This window comes from Amborella trichopoda, chromosome 5 (genome assembly GCF_054954075.1).
Source record: "Amborella trichopoda isolate Santa Cruz 75 chromosome 5, AtrichopodaSantaCruz75HAP2 v2.0, whole genome shotgun sequence".
Classification (NCBI taxonomy): Eukaryota; Viridiplantae; Streptophyta; class Magnoliopsida; order Amborellales; family Amborellaceae; genus Amborella; species Amborella trichopoda.
Window position 1 is genome coordinate 44,006,997 of NC_142340.1, and position 21,664 is coordinate 44,028,660.

Below are 21,664 nucleotides of genomic sequence, written 5' to 3' on the forward strand. Positions count from 1 at the left end.
TATAAAATTAAAAAGCAAAGGCACGCTTCAAACACTATCATAAATTGCAAATCCCGTGATAGAAAACCCTTAAATTGTTCATTTCAATCTCAATAACTATGGATCTGGAAAAAAAAAATCCTCTTACAAATAAGATTCCTTATAATACATTGTTTGGATTGTTCCTTATAATACATTGAGGCATAAATGATGTTTTTTGCCTTAATTCAAATATGGGATTTATCAAATTTTGGTCCCGAAAGCCATGCACTCTCGACGCGTTCTTATTATGAAATCACAAGCACAAGACATGGAGCATCTATAATGGCTTTTTATTTATGGGTCCATCTTTTGCCATGTATAATCATTGAAATCCTTTTGCTTTTGGTTGAAGCTTTTTAGAGCTGTATTTGTAGTTTATTAAAAGAGAAAATACAACGCAAAACTCAAACTTTATACTTTAATGAGAGGCCAAAAAAAACCAAAGGAAGCATATGCAACAAGATTATTTGTTTTTGGTACGAAGAGATACAAATTATATTTTGCTTTCGATGCAAAAATATGTGGCTGAATATGTGTTATTAATTGGGTTCAAAGTCTAAAAGAAATTTGTCTAAACTCTATGATACAATTTTACACTTGGCAGCTAAGAGTGCTTGTGATATTTTTACGACACAAATTAACGGTCTTTTAGTATACAATCCAAAAAAAGAAAAAGAAATAGATAGTGTATAGCAGTGACTTAAAAAATAGATCGCTAACCAAGATCGGACAATGCAAATATGAGTCTAAATCAATGAATCAGTGGCTTGGATCACTATTTTACATTGCGGAAAAAATAGTGAACCGACGAAAAAACACGTGCAAAAATAGTGAACTGGCCAAAAACATGCCTAGATCAATGAATCGATATTTTTTACTGGAGCAAAACACTGTATTTTTCTTCATGGGGCGACTGATTTCTGAGTTAAACCGGACGACCTGCCGTTTTTTAAACCACTAATGGATAAGATCATCATGACCACATGGGATATGTCGACATTGGGGTTTCATCAGCGTCGAAAATATCGGTCGAACGGTTCCAAATAGATAGTGGGTCCTACCAAAGCATGACACAATTTTGATGTGGATCTCTCGTACTCTCTCCAGAGCATGGATCCATTGGTGATAACCCCCATGACCACGTAACCACTTTGATCAATATAATTTCCCCAAGTCATATGCACCAAAAAATGAGCCATGGATCTCTTTCTCTCTCCTGTGAATAGGCTCTCTCTCTAGGTTATGAACAACTCTGCCCTACTCTATGGTTTTCTCCCAGCCAGCAAATTTCGACAGCATCATCAAACAAGTACACCACTGTTTTTCAAACTTGTCGGTGAATGTTAAATCAGTGGTTCCCATTTCCAAAATTAAACCATGGTAAATTTTCTCATTTAACCATCTCTTCATGTTCTTACTGTTATTTTCAGTGAAATCTATAATTACTAACAGTTAAAAGGCAATCAAAATCTCTGTTGATTATCTAAATTGTTTCTAGACAACAGGCAAAAAGAGTTTAAGGCCCCATTTGGATGGCCCAACATGTCTTTTAAAGGAATGAGGTTTCCTTTCGGGGAAGACATTCACTTTTATTTTACTTTTTTAGCTTTATTTTACTTTTTAAACTGTTTATAGATATTTTGGCAGTGTTTTTTTTTTATAAATCCAAAAGTTCACTATTCATGACTAGAGGAGCCAGATGGGTAAAATTGTAGTCTTGGATAGGTAGAGGGAGAAAACTTTGCCTCAGTCTGAGGGCTAAATTGATGCTCTAAAATTTGATGGGTTGATTTTGGCAAATAAAGAGCGAAAAAAACACAACCAGCAACAAGCAAACAAAATAACCCGATCGACAAGAAAAGAATACTGATTATTCACGCAATAACCCGATCGACAAGAAAAGAATACTGATTATTCACGAGAGAAGAAGATCGAAAGTTTTTTACTGATGAATTCAAAGAAAATTATAAAATGACTGTTATATCAAAGAATGGGTGACAAACCCAATCTCTTATAGATAGAAAAAACCTAAACTAACATTGAGGCAAAAATAACTAACAAGCAAAATACAATGTGACTTCCAGTCTTCAAGATCGTAGAATTAAATAGCGGATGTAAATGTCGAACTCACATATGACTACTTCAACCTCGGCACCCTAGTGAGGTGAGTAGTGGTCCCTATAATCGGGGTATGGGCACCAGCACTCGGGTGAGTACTTTACAGACTCATCCTATAGAACTGGTCTAGGAACTTCCCCGATTTCTATACTATTGGCGAGCCCGTACAACACTCACATGGGTACCGTTCCGGAAGCAAAATTAAAGGGAGTAGTTTGTTTTTCTCTTGCTTTTTCTCTCTTCACGGATAGCAACTAGGTCAACCCAAACCAGGTCTTGGGGAGCCTATCGTTCGGGTACAATCAAGGTCCAGGTCGACCCGATCCAATTTAAATATATAAAATATATGGTAAATAATATAAAAATACTTTTTTTTATTTTTTAGATCCAAGTTGAGTCCAGCTCCTAATCCAAATGCTAAGCCTGGTCAAAGTAAAATCTAGTCAAGTCTGGTCCAGATCGGGGTCAACAGGACCCCACCCAACCCGCTGCCGGATACCAACCATATCTCTCTTCCCAAATTCTCCTCTCTCTCTCCCAGGTACCCCATGATCTCTCTCCTGACAACTTGCTTCATGCTCTTATTCTTCAATCAAAGTCCTAGATAGAGAGGAAAGAAACATTTTCAGGCAATTGAAGCATTGTTTTTCAATTGTCTCCACCCTTGCCGAGGCTCTTGGATCCCAATCTTTTTTATTCTTCTCTCTTCTTCTCCATTATCAACCCATCTTCTTGATGTGTGTTTGAGAGCAACACGCAATGAGCATTGTTTATATCGACAAGGGTTACAGAGGTTGGGTCAAGGCCGAGCCAAAGCTAGGTTCAATTCTAGTCAAATTCAGAGACACTGCAAAGCCAAGTTTATCTCTCTCTCTCTATTGAGCTGAATACAGCATCAATTCCGGTCAAAATCAGAGACATCTCAGAGGCAAGTCGTCTCTCTTGGCCGTGTGCACCATTCTTTCCTCGAGTCGCCTTCTAATATGCAGTTACACTTGAATGGGAAATGTGCTAGTTTGATGCGTCACTATTCAATAATACAATTTCACGAATGAGCCTGTCATCAATGGACCACCAATAGTGAGATTATGCGATAGCAACAAAAGAAAAACATACTACTTTTGCCATGGCAAAACCCGGATATTAACATATCTGATAATATAAGAGTTTCTCTTTTGATGACCGTCTATAAACGCATGTAAAAATCGGGTGCTTTGATATGGCCGTCACCATGTCTGACCGAGGCCTTAGTCCACTTTGTAATTGTTATGGAGACTACCTGTAATTTGGATATATGGTGGGTACGGTTCTGAATAGTATTGTAGTTCTTATTTCTATTACGTAGTCGACCTTAAATAGTTGGGATAAATGACAATTAGAATATCACGACCCTGACCATGTCCAAAGAATGGGGAAATTGTGTTTGTCGCATATCCTTCATTTCCAAAGGGTACCAGTCTATCAGTGCAATACTAAAGCATTGGGAATAATACAATTCTCAAATGGTAACGTTTAGGCCCCATTTCCTCTATAATCAATGCAATTCTCAAATAGTAAAATTTAGGCCCCCATTTGGATTGTTCATATATCCCATTAAAAGAATGGATTTATATGGAGTTCTCATAGTGATACTTTTGAAAAGCTTCTCAAAAACGTTTTGAAAAAAGTGGGGACTAAGAGGGCTCGTACTCTCGAAGAGCGGAGCAAACCACACTTCTTCCTCCTCCACTCTTAAATTGGAAGGAGCAAGGGGACTTATTTCTTAACAAATGGTTTGTCCAAACAGAGTCCATCTAAAAAAGCATTCCTCCACCAAGATTGATATAAACTTCATGAATAAACTGAAATGATGATGCTATTATGGAGCATAATGTACATTTACTCCCATAGGCAAAACCCTAGCCCGGAGTAGGATCTCAAATTTTGAGTGTATTATCTGCTCAAACCAACTATTAAACCAAAAGTGGACTCTGGAAATGCATGAAAATAATCACTCTCTAGAATTGCACAACGTGGATATCAAAATTTTGCATGGAATGAGAATGGGGTTGGGGTCGTCGCGGTAGCATCACTCGTGCCTTAACTAAGGTCAAGGCTTCCATTCTCACTTAACATATTAAAAAATCACTAACGATTTAAAAAGTAGGTAGGGGCTCGTCATCCCCACTGAATTACCCAAAAAAAAATTTACATGGAAAAAATCACATCCCCAAATTGCACACAAAGTGGATAAAACTTTTCAGATTATATAAATCCTCCTAAATAAGTCACTTTCATTTTTTGGGTAATTAAATAAGTCACTTTATTGAGAAAGCAAATATGCAGTATGCTCCCATACAAACAACTTCTACAGTTACATATATAAAATAATAGGTAATTAAAAAAAATATTTTTTTTCAAAAATTCAAAAAATTACCTAAATTCTTTAAAATCTACCTCCATACTTTTTGTTACAATTTATTTTTCATCCAAAATACCCTTAAGTCATCATGGACCTAATAGGTCCGTAATAGTCCAATGCGGGTCTCTTGATCCCAATGGTGATAAATGGATCTCACGATCTTATTAGGACCAAGGGACCATCATGGTCATATGGTCCTATTAAGACTGTGATAGTCCTTTTCAAAGCGTGGAGGTAATGAGACCTGCCGAGCGTGGAAGGTCTTATTCGGTGCGTGATGACTCTTCACAAATCTAAGTCCATACAGGGTAATTTGGGAAACAAAATAAACCGTGACAAAATAGGTTAAGACGTAGATTTTAAAGAATTTGGGCATTTTCTAAATTTTAGAAGAAAATAATTTTTTTTTAATAATTACCCCTAAAGTCTTATTTGATGTGTTGGTAAGTGAAGTAGGATTGGAACTTGTGACATCAAACTTATAGTTTAATGGAAAATGGTTTGATAGGGTTGCAGTCCTATCAAAATCTAAAGCATCACTTCATAACTCATCGAAAATTACAATTCAAGCATCGAAAAACCTTTACATTGATCATCTCGGCTTGAATAGTATGATTGTGAAAATCATAGAATTTTAAGCTCTAAAAATAGTGTACATTGTAATAAAATTATCTAGACTGATAATTTTACCCTACAAATAAGTATTTATAGATCAGTAAAATCTCTACCACTTTTTTGGTTTTAAATTTTTTTGTCAGTATTGAAAATTAATTTTAAATCCATTGTAACGATTTCCATTGTCTAATGTGCTTTCTACATGAGGATTTTAGGTGAGGCTTTTTTTTTTTTTTTTTGTTTCATGAAGCTTATGCCTTGTAGAAACGTCATGCCCTAACGGAAGAGCCAAGAGCCTCGGTCCAATGGATGAAATCCTCCAAACGACTTCAATGGTTCTTAGTCCTTACTCCGTTGAAGAGAACAGGCAAACGCCCCAGTCCCACTAGATTAGCTTTTTTGGGCCTTTCTTTTGTGAAACACGATATTTAAAAAACATCAATGACCCAAACCGTCCATCCTAAAAACCAGTCAAGACGTGCCCAGGCACTTTAGATCAATGGATCTGCCAAATTAACCTGATCTGGGCTTACAAAAAAAATGTAGTAAAAATTAATATAAATATTATTTTTTAAGTTTTTAAAACAAAATGAGGGTAGTTTATAATGGACTTCCAATATTTTATAAATATACATGAATATTAAGACATCATTCATTGTCTGAGTGTCTATTGATGTTAATTTTGATACAATACATTTATAAAAAAAAACTATACTAATTTTATAATTTTTAGTGAAGAAACAAATGAGAAACTAATTTTTTTGAGATTTTTTTATAGTAATTTTGTGATACTAATTGCCATTTCTTGGGGGATTTTTTCACACACACATAATCTTTTTCTCTCTCTTACCCATTCTTTATTAACAGATTCGATGCATAGTTTAAATTTGAACTAAAAATAAAACCATGAAGCAAACTATAGACATCCCGATCTCGACTGGAGAAATTATCGATAGGTTGAAATGTCCCAAGCAGGCCATCTGGATATTTTAAACCATTCACCCCACCTGTACCATTTACGTAAACCTAGCCTCCACTGGCTCGACATTGCCCCAAAGGGACCAAAGTCACCAAGAGGTGAGACAAGGCAAGATATATTCAAAGCTACCAAACTTCGAGGCATTTTCAGAAAGGAATGCTCTAGTGTTGCCCCAACAGCCGTCGAAGCCCTACAAAAAACCTTAAGGCATGATATCGAAGGCACCTCAATTACAAAATGGGTGCCCAGGAAGGATAGAGGTCTAGCGCCAACGCCACTCCAAACAACGCTATATCCAAGGCCCCTATGAGCTTCCAAAATGATCAGAAGTCTAATAATATTGCCAATGTCGCTAGCTCCATATCAAATATCGTCAGGCTCAAGAACCTCCAATAGGCGGAAAACAACCTAGCCTACGAGACTGAGATGACATACTGATATGTCAGATCGTACCAGCCGACATGGCAGGGCATGTCCGATGTAAGTACAGACTGTGGTTGTCGAAATGTGATTAGCCGACGATCAGAAGACAGTACAACCAGAGCGGTGTGCCAGCTAGCATTTGGCGACACTACAAATTTCATCGACGCCATTTGGGACAGCTTCAAGCTGTGATTGGCCCATCAGAATCACCAGGACGCAACACGTGTCCAAAACATAACCTGAAGGCATTCGGAAGGCCACTAGTGCCATTGCCAATGGCGCTAGATACTGACAGAGTTGTATCAACCGCATTAATAAACAATTAGTATTTGTTGACCATCATTATTATGGCATTATTGGCATAGCATTGATCCAAGTGCTGTCGGTGCCACTTCAAACATCATCAGAACTCTGATGGTCCGAAATTCATACAAAACCGACCTACAAGCGGTGTAGAGTCCATTTTGCCTATAAATAGCTCTTTTTACCTCACATTTAAGGTCCAAGCTTCGTTAATATTAAGCCTAGGTTATGGTAAAAAATTCATTGACCATGAGTTCAAGCTTGAGTTTGTGAGAATGCCCCAATGTAAGCCCATTTGAGTAAATCCCATTCCGCATAAATCCTTCAATCCAAACTAAGTCGTTAACCCCTTCAAGTTACCATATCAATAGGAAGACAGTCCGGATAATCCGACTTTTCGGACCCCTTTCCTCCTATTTCTATTTGCCCCGATAAAAAAACCGAAAGTTCACGATTGATTGTGCAACTATTCAATCTAAATTGACGCCGACTTTGGGCACCGGGCTTGGAGGGCCTATAACATCCTTTTCTTTCTTCTTTCCCGTTATCTCTTGCATTTATTCTCTTGTAGTTATATTTATGTGTTTTCCCAATTTTTCACTTTATTTATGATCCTATTTATCTTCTCTTTGATCCATAAACTCTTGGAAGAATATTTAATCACGTTTTTATTTATTCCATGAAGTTTTGATGAATCAGAAAGTCAAACAGAATCACATCTGCTAGATTTTTACATCAGCATCAATAACTTCCTATCCCCCTCTTTCGAGCTTTCTTTCTATCTCTCTAGATAAAAACAAACTCATATGTATAATATTCTATTTTCTTTTAATTTCTTATATTTTTGTGGAGTAGTGTAAATTTTTTTTGGAACTTGTAAAGTATTATGATCTATTTTAGTTGGAATACTAATTTGTTTGTTTGATATACATAGTTTGAATTGCTAATGAAACGACATCCTTGCCTATTGTATCATCAGAAGCTCAGAAGGACATTATAAATAGTGGTGGTGTTCCCTATCAAGGTCAGAAATCCCCATCATATGAAAGTGACTACAACTTTTGTTGAAATTTTGCTAAGCAGCCTGGATTTTCTATTCGTCTTCATAAAAGTTATGGTAATGAAGGTGAAGGTAATCGGGGATACATAAAATATTATGTGTGCAATCGTGTTGGTTGTAATATGACTAAAAATGATAAGCAAAGAAGAAAGAAATATCAAATTATCTCGATGTGGATGTCTTGCATCAATTTGTATATTTAAGGAGATGAAATCAGATGATCCACAATGGAAGGTTTATGCATTTAGAGATGACCACAATCATGATTTAATAGTGGTCAATAAAGTACGGTATTTACCTGCAAATTGGTATCTAACAGACCAAAGAGAGCATTTTGAAATTCAAGAAGGTTGGTTTATCTTTGAAGCAAATAGTTACATTTCTTGAAATGGACTGTAATTTGGAACTGGGATTGTTGTCGTTTTTAGAGAAGGATGTGCGTAACTTTTTACAGTCTTCAAGAGACTTAGATTGTAAGACTGATATATCGAAACTCCTTATGAATTTCAAGTAGTTAAGAGATAAGGATTCTGATTTTAAATATGAGATCGACATTGATGAAAGTAGTTGATTGAGGAACATTGCATGGTCATATGGAAAGGGTTGGCACCTCATATGTTTTTGGATGCAAGCTTTTAAGAGATGAGAAGACATCATTTTCTTTGGCCTTAGAGGCATATGCTATATAAATATTCTTTTTCAATAATATTTGTCGTGTTTAATGTGGTTGTATTCTTACTCATAAAAAATTAATAAACATGAGGAATTTTCTAGGATTCATGAATGGGAAGGCTCGAAAGACAACATTGACTGATCAGGATGGTCATCTCAAAGATGCAATGCAAAGAGAATTATCAAATATAAGGCATGCCTATTGCATTTGGCATATTCAAACCATGTTACCAGTTGTTTTTCAGCGCTTCTAAGAGAACAATACAAAGAATTGAAAAATGAGTTCCAAAGGCTATATAATGCAGAGACCACATATGAATTTGAAAGAGGATGGTCTAAAATGGTTGATGTGTTTGGACTCCATTCATATTTAAATCTTAGAAATCTATTTAAATGGCGTGAATTCTAGCCATAACCTTATCTCAAATGCAGTGTTCGCAAAGTCGAACCGGAACGGTTAACCGGACATGGACTTGGAAGCAGTTTAACTGGCCAATTCAACCGCTCTAACCAGGCAAGTCCCCAGCAGTAAAAAACATATGGAAAAAAATAAAAAAAATACAAAAACAAATCTACTAAAAATATGAAAAGCATATAAAGAATGATTAAAACAAAACACATTCAAATGAAGTTGAAATGAATGCAAAAAATGGATTTTAACCCTTTTTATATTTTCCAAGGGCTATTTTTATTTTTTTAAAAAAACGATGGAAAAATATAAAAATGAGTATTAATGATCAAAACAATTTTTGATATTTACCATAATGTAAACAATATTTAAAAATGAATTATAAATCAAATTCCTTATTTTTGAGAATTTACATACATCTTTTTCAATTTTATTTTTTAAATACTGGTTGATCACCCTAACCACCCAAAATCCGATCTAACCGGGCAATTAATGGTTAGATCGGGCAATTTTGCGAACAATGCTCAAATATCATTTCTTTGCTGGAATGACAACAACACAAACCTCAGAGTCTATTAATGCTTTCATTAAGCAATTATTGAGTGTGCAAAAATGACTGAGTGATTTCTTAGAGCAAGTAAGAGTTGATTATCCATCTATCTATTCTCTTATTTTTTCTATGTCCAAGTAACCACATTTGTATTTATGGCTAACATCTCTAATATTTTTAAACTTTGTAGGTGGCCATTGCAATTAATTACAGGGATCAAGTTTATGAGCAAAATACTATGGAACAAAAGTGCAAGAATAGAAGAGCATGCATAAAAAATCTTCACACCTTATGCATTTGATTTGTTACAAAAATAAATATTTGCTTTGGGACAATATGTTCATTTTCCAGCAAGCAATGGAACTTATATTGTTAGGCATCACAAGAAGGTTGATGTAAGGGACTTGGAAATGGATGAATCATATATGCCATTGAGCCCCTTGGTGGAAGATAAAATTGAAGATACTAGAAATGTGGTTGGGAATATACCCATCAATAACTCTATAAAGTGAGAGAGACAGAATTTCCAGGAGAATTTCAATAAGGATTCAATTTTCGCAATGGACTCATATGGTAAAATTTTGCCCTCAGTGAACATTGCGGCAAAGACTCCCGTTCTAAATTCAGAATGACAACTCAACACATCTTCCTATACATGTACTCAAATCATCTGGGACTCCAAAATATGAACTCTGTTTTTTAATAAACAAAGAAAAAAAGGTATTTAGTTAGGATTTTTCGATTAATTAGAGGTATTCAACTGGTTTGTGCTATGCTCTTTCATAATAATTATCTATCGGATGCATCAATTTTCACATTTCTTACTCAAATACAATTATAATTCTCCATCACTCAAAAGGATAAAATATGAAAGGGACAACAAGAAATACATAAAATCCAAATGCATAAAGTTCAATACTTTTGTTTTCTAATTCTATTCTAAAATTACCAAATTTCATTTCTACATTTTAGAAGTTCCAATGTTTTCGCCATCAAAAGGAAATATAAAACTGCAAATTGAAAATCTTGCAGTAGGAGTAGCAAATTGGTCACTAAATTGTTCATCTTAAAGAGGGAAAAAAATCATAGAGATCCATATGGGAAGATTAGCATGCTTCTTTGACACACTTCCTTCCCCAACTCATGCAAATTTGTGGATACAAATACTTTAACACGAACAAATAGAAGCATGCAGTTAAGGAAAAACCATACATAAATATTGATACAACGCAATTTCAATTCACATCCTCACAAACTGCTCAAAACTGATATCAATAATTGATTATTCAGAAGATGTAAAAATAATATTATTCAGAAGTATGTGTCTTGGTTAGATGCCTCGATCTCGCCTAGGGGTCGGGTTGACTTGGTGGCACGGGTCTCGGGTTTCACAGAGAACCCGGGACTTGAGACCGCTCTATCGGGAACCGCATGAATAAAACGTGGGCAGGAACACCAACCGGTGAGAGAGCAATTAAGGTCACGAGGTGGGACTTACCCTGCGTGGGTTCTTGACGCACTGACCTGTTCTCTCCTACTCCTACGATCACATACACACATGTTAATGTACAAGACAAGTGAGTCAGAAGACCTCACTTTGTCTTTAGGCAAATGCACATGAACGTGTACATTCGAGGGTTGAATAAAGAGACAGAGACCAGTTTGATTTTCACCTAGTCTTCCATATGAAGAAAAGAATAGGGGGGTGTTAAAAAGTGAAATACTAGTATGATTTTCAACTAATCTTTCAAAGATAAGAAAAATGAATGTTAGGAGGTTGGTCTGCTTTTCACCCAATACTCCAAAGAAAGAACTTTGAAGATTGGTTTGATTTTCACCCAGCATTTCAAAGAAAGAACTATGAAGGCTAGTTTGATTTTCTCCCAGTACTTCAAAGAAATAACTCTGAAGACTGGTTTGACTTGCACCCAGTACTTCAAAGAAAGAACTTTGAAGACTGGTTTGATTTTCAACCAGTACTTCAAATAAATAACTTTGAAGACTGGTTTTATTTTCACCCAGTACTTAAAGGTGAAATATGTTTTGAAAGGGAACTGAGGACTAGTTTGCTTTTCCCCTAGTGCCTCATGAGAAAAATAAAAGGGAAAGAACTTGGTTTGTTTTTCACCCAAAGTCTTCTTATGCATATTGCAAAGAACTTTTAGGGAAAACATAAGAGCAGAGGGAAGAACAGGACACAGATGGCGGCTAGAGCTGCCGTCTATGTTAGAGGAGAAAAATGAGAACAATGACATAGGCAGCGGCTAAGGTTGCCGTGTGTCTAAAGAAAAGGATAGCGAGGCGTCACAGGCGGCTGCTAGAGCTGCCGTGTGTGTTAGATAAAGGGGAGAAGAAGTGACACAGGCGGCCGCTCAAGCTGTCATCTGTGTCAGGAAAAAGTAGCAAGAGAGATGACAGAAGTGGCCGCTAAGACTGTCGTCTGTGTCATACACAGGCAGCTGATGAGACTGCCATCTTTGTAAGAGTAAAAGGGTGAGAGAAGAGAGACATGGAGAAATGAGTTTACACAGGTGGCGGCTAAGGCTGTCATCTGTGTAACACATGAGAGAAAAGATAAAAGAGACATGAAAGAAGAGTTTACACAGGCGGCGACTAAGGCTGTCATCTATGTAACACATAAGAGGAGAGAAAAGAGAGAGGAAAGAAGAGTTGACACAGGTGGCGGCTAAGGCTGTCGTCTATGTAACACATATGAGAGGAGTGAAAAGAGATTACATAGGCGGCGACTAAACTTGTCGTCTGTATAATATACCAGAGAAGAGGGGAGAGGAGAGAAAGAAAGAGAAGAAAAGGGAAAAGCTTACACAGACGGCAACTAGGTTGTCGTCTGTGTAACTGACCAGAGAAGAGGGACGAGAGAGAAGAGAAAGAAGAGGAAGAAAAAGAATAGAGGGGAATAAGTTTACGCAGGCGGTGGCTAAGGCTGCCATCAGTGTAATAAGTCAGAAAAGGGAGAAGGGAGAGAGAAGTAAAGGAGAAAGAGGAGAGAGAATGAGGTAGAAAATCACAAAGGAGCACGGAGACCCGCAAGTACGAGCAAGCCCACGTCATTGCCCCTGTGGGGAGAGAGAGGGAGAAAGAAGTCACCGGGGATGCACTGAGACTTGCAAGTACGAGCAAGTCCACACTGCACCCCTATGAGGAGTGAGAAGCAAGAAGGCAGAGAGAGAGAGAGAAAGAAGAGAGAGAAAGAAGAGGAAGAGAGAAGATAGAGAAGGAAGAAGAAGGGAGAAGAGAGAGAAAGAAGAGAAAGAGAGAAGAGAGAGAGAAGGGAGATGAGAGAGAATGAAGAGGAAGAGAAAATAGAGAAAGAAGAGGAAGTGCACATAGAGAAAGAAAGAAGAGAGAGAAAGAAGAGGAAGGGAGAAGAGAGAGAATGAAGAAGAAGATAGCAGATAGAGAAATAAGAAGAAGAAAGAAGAGAGAGAAAGAAGAGGAAGAGAGAGAAAGAAAGAAGAGGAAGGGAGAAGAGAGAAAAAGAAGAGGAAGAGAGAGAAAGAAATAAGAGGAAGGGAGAAGAGGAAGTGAGAAGAGAGAGAAAGAGAATGAAGAGAAAGAAGAGAGAGAAAGTTACCTTGAACCCTAGGGGTACCACTTTAATTCTTCTATCTCCTCTCTCTCTCTCTCCAAGACATGACCCCAACTCTCAAGAAAAAGGGAATTTTTTATTGACTTGCCAAGGTACCCTTTACAATGAGAATGATATGTGTACATATAGAGGTGGGGCCCAAATGTGGGTGTACACTCAAAAGTTCACCTAATTGTTTGAAAATAGGTATTAAAATAACTAAAGAAAATAAGAAAAATAAGGCAAAATAACGATTTTGGCCCTCAACCTACAACTCACGAAATTCCATTTCAGTCCTTATTTTTGCCCTAAAACTCGTGCGATCTTCCAAGGCTAATTCGGGGTTGCTCTGGCGCTGAATTTGGAGTTTTTGGGCCATGATCATACGATGTGAAATTTATGAGAAACTTGCGATCTTCGGATCGACACTGCGCTCGTCTCTCGGCATGTTTCACGATTTCTTCACTGCATTATGACGAGTACATTGTCACGATCATTTGGCAACAAACGCAGCTCGATTTCATGTTCAAACAACCATTTTCCACTTTTGCACTTTTGGCAGGAATCTGAATTCCGGTTACCGGAATTTACAGCAACTTCGTCGTCCTCATGTGTCGAATCCGACTGTTCATCACGTGCGAGTTTGGCCCATATAAGGCCTCAGACTTCGAGCATGTAACAGAACTGGTTTTGGGACGATCCAATGCGCGAGCGTAGTGATATGGCCGCTCGATCGAGGCGCGCTCTTGTTGGATTTTCTGCAACTTCATCAGAAAATGGCAACTTCTCTCTAACTTTTCTCCCTACTCGGGTGATGACACAGGTCGTGCCACGTATCAAAATGCTCAGGCTTATGAGACAAACACGTTCCCAAATTTTAGGCTCGATCCAACTCAAGACGAGGGAGATACGACCTTCCAAAGTTCATCCTGAAGCTATGAAATTTAGTTTCCATTAAAGGAAATTGGTTCACTGAGGGCGCACGGGAATAGTGTGTAACCTACCCCTTTTGGGTAATTTGGTCATGACTTTATCCTGGATCGTCCGATTGAGCAGAAACTTGACCCATAGAGGTTTTCGATCGTCCTGGATTCTATGGCGGTGGTCCCACAATCATTTGATGCTCCACTAATATGATTTCAATTATGAAGTCCATTTCAAGATGCTAAAAGTCGATTTTTTCATAACTATTTCTTCGTCTGCACTGCGTTAGACTTGTCAGATTGCGACGAAACTTGGCAGGTGAGTTTATGAGGTTCTTAGGAACATTTATGCTCATTCTGAGGCTATTCCAAGACTGTTGAAAATTCCACTTGTGAATCATGGTTTTATTGTCTTGGCTTCTCTTTATTCGTGCCGGGGATACAAGATAATGAAAAATACCTTCAAACATGTATATATATATATGAAAAAAAATTTCCAATACCTATAGGTGAAAATGAATAGTGATTTGGAAGGTATGTACATCTCACTGATTCACATCTAGTAAAAATATAAAAATAATTATCCGCAAAAAAATCAATTGACCAAAATACCCCTAAATCTTTTTGGGGGTATTTTGGTCAATGTTTTTCATGTAATTTTTTTTTTTTGAAGATTTCCCTATTTTTGATGAATATATATTACAAATTTTAGATCATTCTGATTTGTAGAAAAAAAATGAAAAATGAAGCACTACCAGACAATCGTGACCGCGCGATGAACTTTGGACGGTGATAAGGGAAGGCAAAATCACTGTTCATTTTTGCCTATAGGCATTATGTAGTGTTTATATATATATATATGCGAGTAATGATCCTATGAGACCCTCCCACACCCATGTGTGTAGTACCCCAAAGGATCACCATTAAATTTGTCACAAATATCTAAAAAAATATCACATGGGTATGAGACTTGACTTTTCTAGATATCTATGCCAAATTTAATATTGATCCTTTAGAGTTCTACACACATGGGTGTGGGAGGATCTCATAAGGTTAGTTTCCCATATATATATATATATATATATATATATATATATATATATATATATATATATATATATATATATATATATATATATATGGAAAATACTGAGATTAACCCACTAGCTCATATGAACATATGAGCTCATATGAGCTTAATGAGTCAGGTTGGATTTGGGACGATCTGACGGTCACGACCTCCTTTTGTATTTTAATTTTAATTTTTTTTATAAATCTAAATAACTTGAAATTTTAAACGTGTTTTTGAAAAATATGATAATCTAATAAAATTATCAAAAAATAATTATAAATAAATAAATTGACCAAAATACCCCTTAAATATTTGGGGGTATTTTGGTCAATTTATTTTCTGTAAATTATCTTTTAAATATTTTTATTAGCTGCGCCTTAATGAGAAGAATGAACTCCAAAAATTTCAAGTTATTTGGATCTGTAGAAAAAATATTAAAATTCAAATAGGAAATAAAGTCGTGGCGGTCATATCGGCCCATATTCAATAAGATAAAGAGAGTGGGGTCACTCAATTATGGGTCCAAGAATGGTAAGGAGCTATTCAGATCTGATCCTTTTTTGGGTCTACTTACAACGTCAACTTCTAGATATATGTATTTTGCATTAAAAACTCTTTAAAAAACACTTTATAAACCAATAAATAACAGAAATTATAGAAAATAAACTAAATTTGATTGGAAATTTAACTAAAATTGAAGAAGGAAATGCAACTTATATCTAGGGACCCAGAATCCAGAGTTTCGGGCTTGGATCAGGTCGTTCTTCTAATTTGTGCCACCATCTCATTTTAGATGCATATGCTTGCTGGAATCAGTATATCTAAAGGTATTTTACCTAGATTTATGGTTCCTAAGGCAAGAAAAATAGGGATCCGGAACTCGAAGTTTCGGGCTTGTATCAATCGCTCGTCTGATTTGCTGAGGGTTTATTCTTTAGTTTCTAAGGTTTTTGGAGGTTCCTCAGCTGAACTCCGAATTTCTAGATTTACTTTGATTTTTGGGGATTTTTCGTAAATGTTTTGGAATTTTCTAAGAGGTTGTCCTATTTTTAGGTAATTTTTTTAGCTATTTTGAGGGGGTTTTTGAAAACCAATTTGGGAATTTCTAAGTATTTATTTTTCTCTTTTTTTGTCTCCTTTTACGTTCTAGATGGGGTATTTATAGGATTCAATGGGTGATTTATTATTTTTTTATGGATCTTTTTGGATTTATCATGGCCCTTTTGGCTTTATCTAATTAAAAAAAATTAAAGAAACACATTTACTACATCATCAAGCTGTGTTTGGGCTTGACAGGCCGTGGCATGGCATGGTTCGTAGCCCGACACTTGGATCTCATGGGGACTAAATTGTTATTTATTGGATATTTTTAAATGTGGTTATTTTTGAATTGTTGGAAAGCTCTTGGGTCTAATTTAATTTGGGATAGGTTTTGAGTAATTTTGGGACAATTATATTGAGTCTAGGTTGTCTATGATCTACTAGGTTTTTTGTGGTTCTTTAGGCTTAGAATGGAGATTTTTAGGAATTCCCTTAGCTAGAATTTCGAAAAAGGTGTCTACAGGTAGTGATTTCATGCAATAGTTTATGGTAATTTAATACAACAACCCTAAAAAACCATGTTTGGGCCATTTGTTTAATCTAAAATTCAAAATATAAACTATTTTCATTCTAATGAACAATCACAAAATAGAAGCATTTGAAAACGTAACCTATAAAGTCTTTTTTTTTGAGTCCTTAAAGTTATAGTTCATCTTGGAATACATTATTTGACCCGACCATTTTCAATATTTTCATGCAATTTTAAACTATTTTAGAGCTTAAAATTATACAATCAGAGGTAAAAATAGATTTTGGTACCATCCTAAGAATTTTCCACACAAAAATTACATCTCATGACAAAGTTTGGATGTAGAGCTTACTTTGATTATTTAAGGTTGCAAATTTGTGCAAACCACATCCTTTAATCACATTCACTAACCATAACCATTGATAACAAATAACTTTCTAACAAGTCTAAATTTCAGGTGAAAGACAAACATCTTTAACTAATGGTAAAAAAACCTGGCTCTGGCTCGGACTCCGGACTACGCCCATACCAAAACTAAGTGACTCTCTTCAGTCCTAGTGGCTCACACTATTCATGTATGAGCCTTAGGGCTAAAAATTACAAAATAAGATTAAAAAGTTTGCTAAAAATTCAGTAAAAAACAAAAGAAGTTGTAAAAAGCATTAAAGTCCATAGACATCAGGAAAAAATATGTAGAATAAGGAATATGAAAAAGTTTGAATTCTAGCTTGAAACAATGCTAAAAATTTAGTGAAAAGCAAAATAAGTTATAAAAAGCATTAAAAGTCTAAAAATGTACATTAGAAGAAGGAATATGAAAAAGTTTGAATTCTAACTTGAAACAATGCAAAATAATAGGGGAAACATATAAAAATGGAGTATATAATAAGACGAATTCACAAATCATTGCAAAACAGAACAATATAGAAATTTATTTATAATTTATTTATAGGTGATTTAGATGTAGTTATATAGAAGTAATGTCATTCCCGCAAACCTGAGTTTGTACACCAAAGCTGGCGTCAACGCCCTATTGAGTCTGAGTTAACTCGGGCGAGTCCTTGAACACTAATATTGACTCTTAGCTAAAATCAAGGACTTTAGATTGTATCAATAGATCACTAATCATTAATAGTTTAAAATGGGGAGGTAAATAAGAGCATACCACAATCCATAAGAACCCACCGAATCTTAAAAATCTTGTTTTGATTGATAACGATAGTTTGAAACTCTTGTGGGTCAAATAAATCTCCTAAATTAGGTGTTTTGGCTGTTCGACCGAGTGCACCAAATATTTTTCTTATAACTTTATTATTTATGCTCCTCTTATAGGATTTTAGTTTTCTCCCACATTATTGCTCACAATCAATCTTGTCCGTCAGATTTCGAATCAGATGGTTGTGAGTATATTTTTTGTTAGACTCAAAAGTCTAAAAAAATTATTTTTGAACTTTGTGATACACCTATGCCATTTAATTGGACATCTAATAGCTAATAGTGATTGTAACCTCTTTGTAATAAAGATAAATTGTCTTGCTGTATACAATCTCTATTTTTAATTGATATTTCATTATTTTTTAAATTCTTTTTATACTTTAAATCGGGGTTGTAGAACCCAGTGAATTGAGAATGCAATTTTTTATCAATTTCGATGGCTTGATGATCTAGATTCCCAGCTCCCAATCCCTTGATTGTGTTTTTTCTAATTAATTGTACTTTATTTTTATTTTATGGCTAGGTGATTTAGGTTCCCACCCCCAATCCCTTGATTTTATTTTTTCTAATTTATTTTACTCAATTTTTATCCGTTTAGCCGATCTGGATAACTATGCGGCTGACCTAAATTGATACAGTGAGTGGGCAATCCAAAACCTCATTCCAGGTTTTAAAACACTGATTTAAATGTGTGATCCATATTGAACCCCAATTATTGGTTTCTACCATTTCACATCCTCTTCTATCCTTGGTGTTTATTTATTGGATGCGGTTTGTATAGTGCCTAAGCTTTGAATAATCAAATTAGAGCCTACCTTCAAATAGTTTCGACTTTTGAGAAATGTGGTTTCAATACTGGAAATCTATGCCTTAAAATGTATTTTCATTTTTATTTATAAAGTTTAAAGCTTAAGAAATAGTGTAGATCGACAGATCCATGAGAATTTGAAAACCTTAAAAATTGATGGTCCAAAAGTGCATTACAACACTATTTCCAAAACTTGAAATCTATTTTTCTCTTGTGGCCATGCATCTTGATGCTGGGATGATGAATTTGAGGATATTTGGACACCAAAACAACCTCTTCTAGTGAAAATTTTGAGGTAGGCTCTTATTTGATTGTTTAGAGTGAAAGAAAGACCTATGTGACCTTTTGCTGATGAATATAATTTTTTTTTTTTTTTAATGATCACTCCTTTTGCTTTGGCAAAAAGATCACTTACAGATGGTCTTATTACAATTAATAAATATTTCAAAATAACGGTAACTTAACAATAAAATAAAACTCAACCACTTAATGTCACTTATACAACTAAATACTATGCTTGATAATAAAGATAAATTTGCATAAAATAAAAGAAGATGCCGGAGATTACCTCAACCGTGCTTATTACATCCCACACCAAGTCACCAACATCCGATAGCGCGGAATCAGCAGTCTAGCTTCAATCTCGAATCGAGAAAGCTGATTTCGGCCAAATTGAGTAAGCACCCTTAAATCATTAGAAAAACCCTAACCCCAAAATAATTTAGGCTTAAAGCTAATTTTCCAACCCTTAGTATCTTTAGGTCGAGAGAGAGAGAGAGAGAGAGAGAGAGAGAGAGTAGGAGGCCTAGGGTTGGGGGATGCCCCCTATGGGTCTTAGGAGAGAGAGAGAGGGTTAGAGAGAGAAACCTTGAGGAGAGAGAGACTTGTGGGATAGAAAAGGTGTAGAGAATATGGGAAGGTACACCCTTATTTATAATGCAAAGTTAGGTTTAGGGTTTCTCATAATTTGCTTCTTTCTTGAGATTGAATATGGACCGTTGATCAGGGTGATTTATAGGGTGAGAGATCTAAGTCATCCATTTCATAGATGGGTCATCAACATTATGGAAGATGCATGGGCCATTATCTCCCTTTCTTTAAACTATTTTCCCATCAATATATTTAAATAATTTAAATCTATTAAAATATCATGCATTTCATAAAATTGTATAATCCATCTCATATATTCCATAAGAATATTTCAAAAGATATCAAGTTAATATTTGTTATCTCAATTAGATAAGATATGGTCAAAATATACTATATAATATTTGACCACATGCAACAAGTTCAACTTTCCAAATATAAATAACTTGATTACAAAGTAACAAAAGGGGCATGCAAGGGGTGGGGCGTGCCACCTATATGTGGCATGTGTGGGCCCCACCCACTTGCCATCTGGTGGGCCCATGTGCACTAAGGGCCCCCATGGGATTTTATAAATATTTTAAAATTAACAAAATAATTTTAAAACATTATTTGAATTTTATAACAGCATAAAATCAATAACTTTATTTTTATAAGTCAATAAATTATAAATAAAATATCAAAAGACTCATAAAAATTCAAATAATAATTTTAAAATAATTTATATCATAAAAAAATATTATTAAATTAATTTGATGGGAAATGGATCCATATGGTTTAGGAATTCAATCTGCTCATGGGGTACTCCACCTTCAACTGTGGACTACAGACCACACTTGTTTATCGAATAGACCCAGGGTTTCCCATGACCCACAGTTCAAGTAGATGCTCATTCGCTGGTCACCAAAGTCTAGTTGATGAGCTAAGGGGTCGCAATCCCAGTATATGGAGTACAGGTCAAAGACGAGTCAAGGTCACAACGATCTGATGCGATCATAGCTCTATGGTGCATAGGAGTATCTCTCGCACATGCATATGCTTCACTCAAATGTAGATACCTGGTTTTTTCGAATGATCTATCGATACTTATGCCTTGTGATGGATCATAGATGAGGTTTTGACTTCCGTCTCTTTAGGCCCCATCACGCACAAGGGTCATACAGTCCTTCAGCTTACTCATCTAGGCATAAGCTCCGACCTCATCAAGGGATAGCCCAGAACCCTTCTCGATTTATTCTATATGCCCAAATACTTTGGGCTTTCCAACTGACTGGCCTAGATCGTCAAGTAAAGTCCGGTATCAACAAACATCATTTGCTTAGTATGGTCCCCTACGGACCATACTCCCACTGAGTTTACGTTCTATTGTAATAAATGTTTTTCATTACACACTAATAAGGCCTTTAAAGGCGACATAAACCCAACATCTCCCACTTGGCCTTTCAAGGCCTTATGTTATTTCTTCCTCACTTTCTCTCATCCTCATCTCTCTCACATATCTTATAAAAACATAAGGGACAACTCCCTTAGTCAGAGGGTCTGCAATTATCAAATTTGTAGATATGTAGCTGATCTCGATCTCTTTCAATCTCACCTCATTTCTCATGTGCTAGAAGTATGGCTTGATATGCTTGGAATTTTTGTGAAACCGAGGCTCCTTAGAGACACAAATAGTCGGCATGTCGTCGTATAAAATCTACACTACCTCACAACGTACAGGACGAAAATTAAATTGATTAAAAAACTTCTCAATCCACACGGCCTCCTTGACTGTTATACATCATACCACATACTTGGATTCATGGTGGATAATGCCACTATATCTTATTTCTTTGATTTCTAAGAAACCGCACCCCCTCCAAGCATAAACACATACTCAGATGTAAACTTCACATCATCTGGATCCGTGAGATAGCTTGCATTTGAATATCCATCTATTGCTATTTTAGTTCATCTTTTATATGTGAGCGCATAGTTCATGGTCCCTTTTAAATATCTTATAATTATTTTTACTGCTTTTCAATGCCTTCTCTTGAATTGCTTTGGAAACGGCTCACCAGACTCATGAC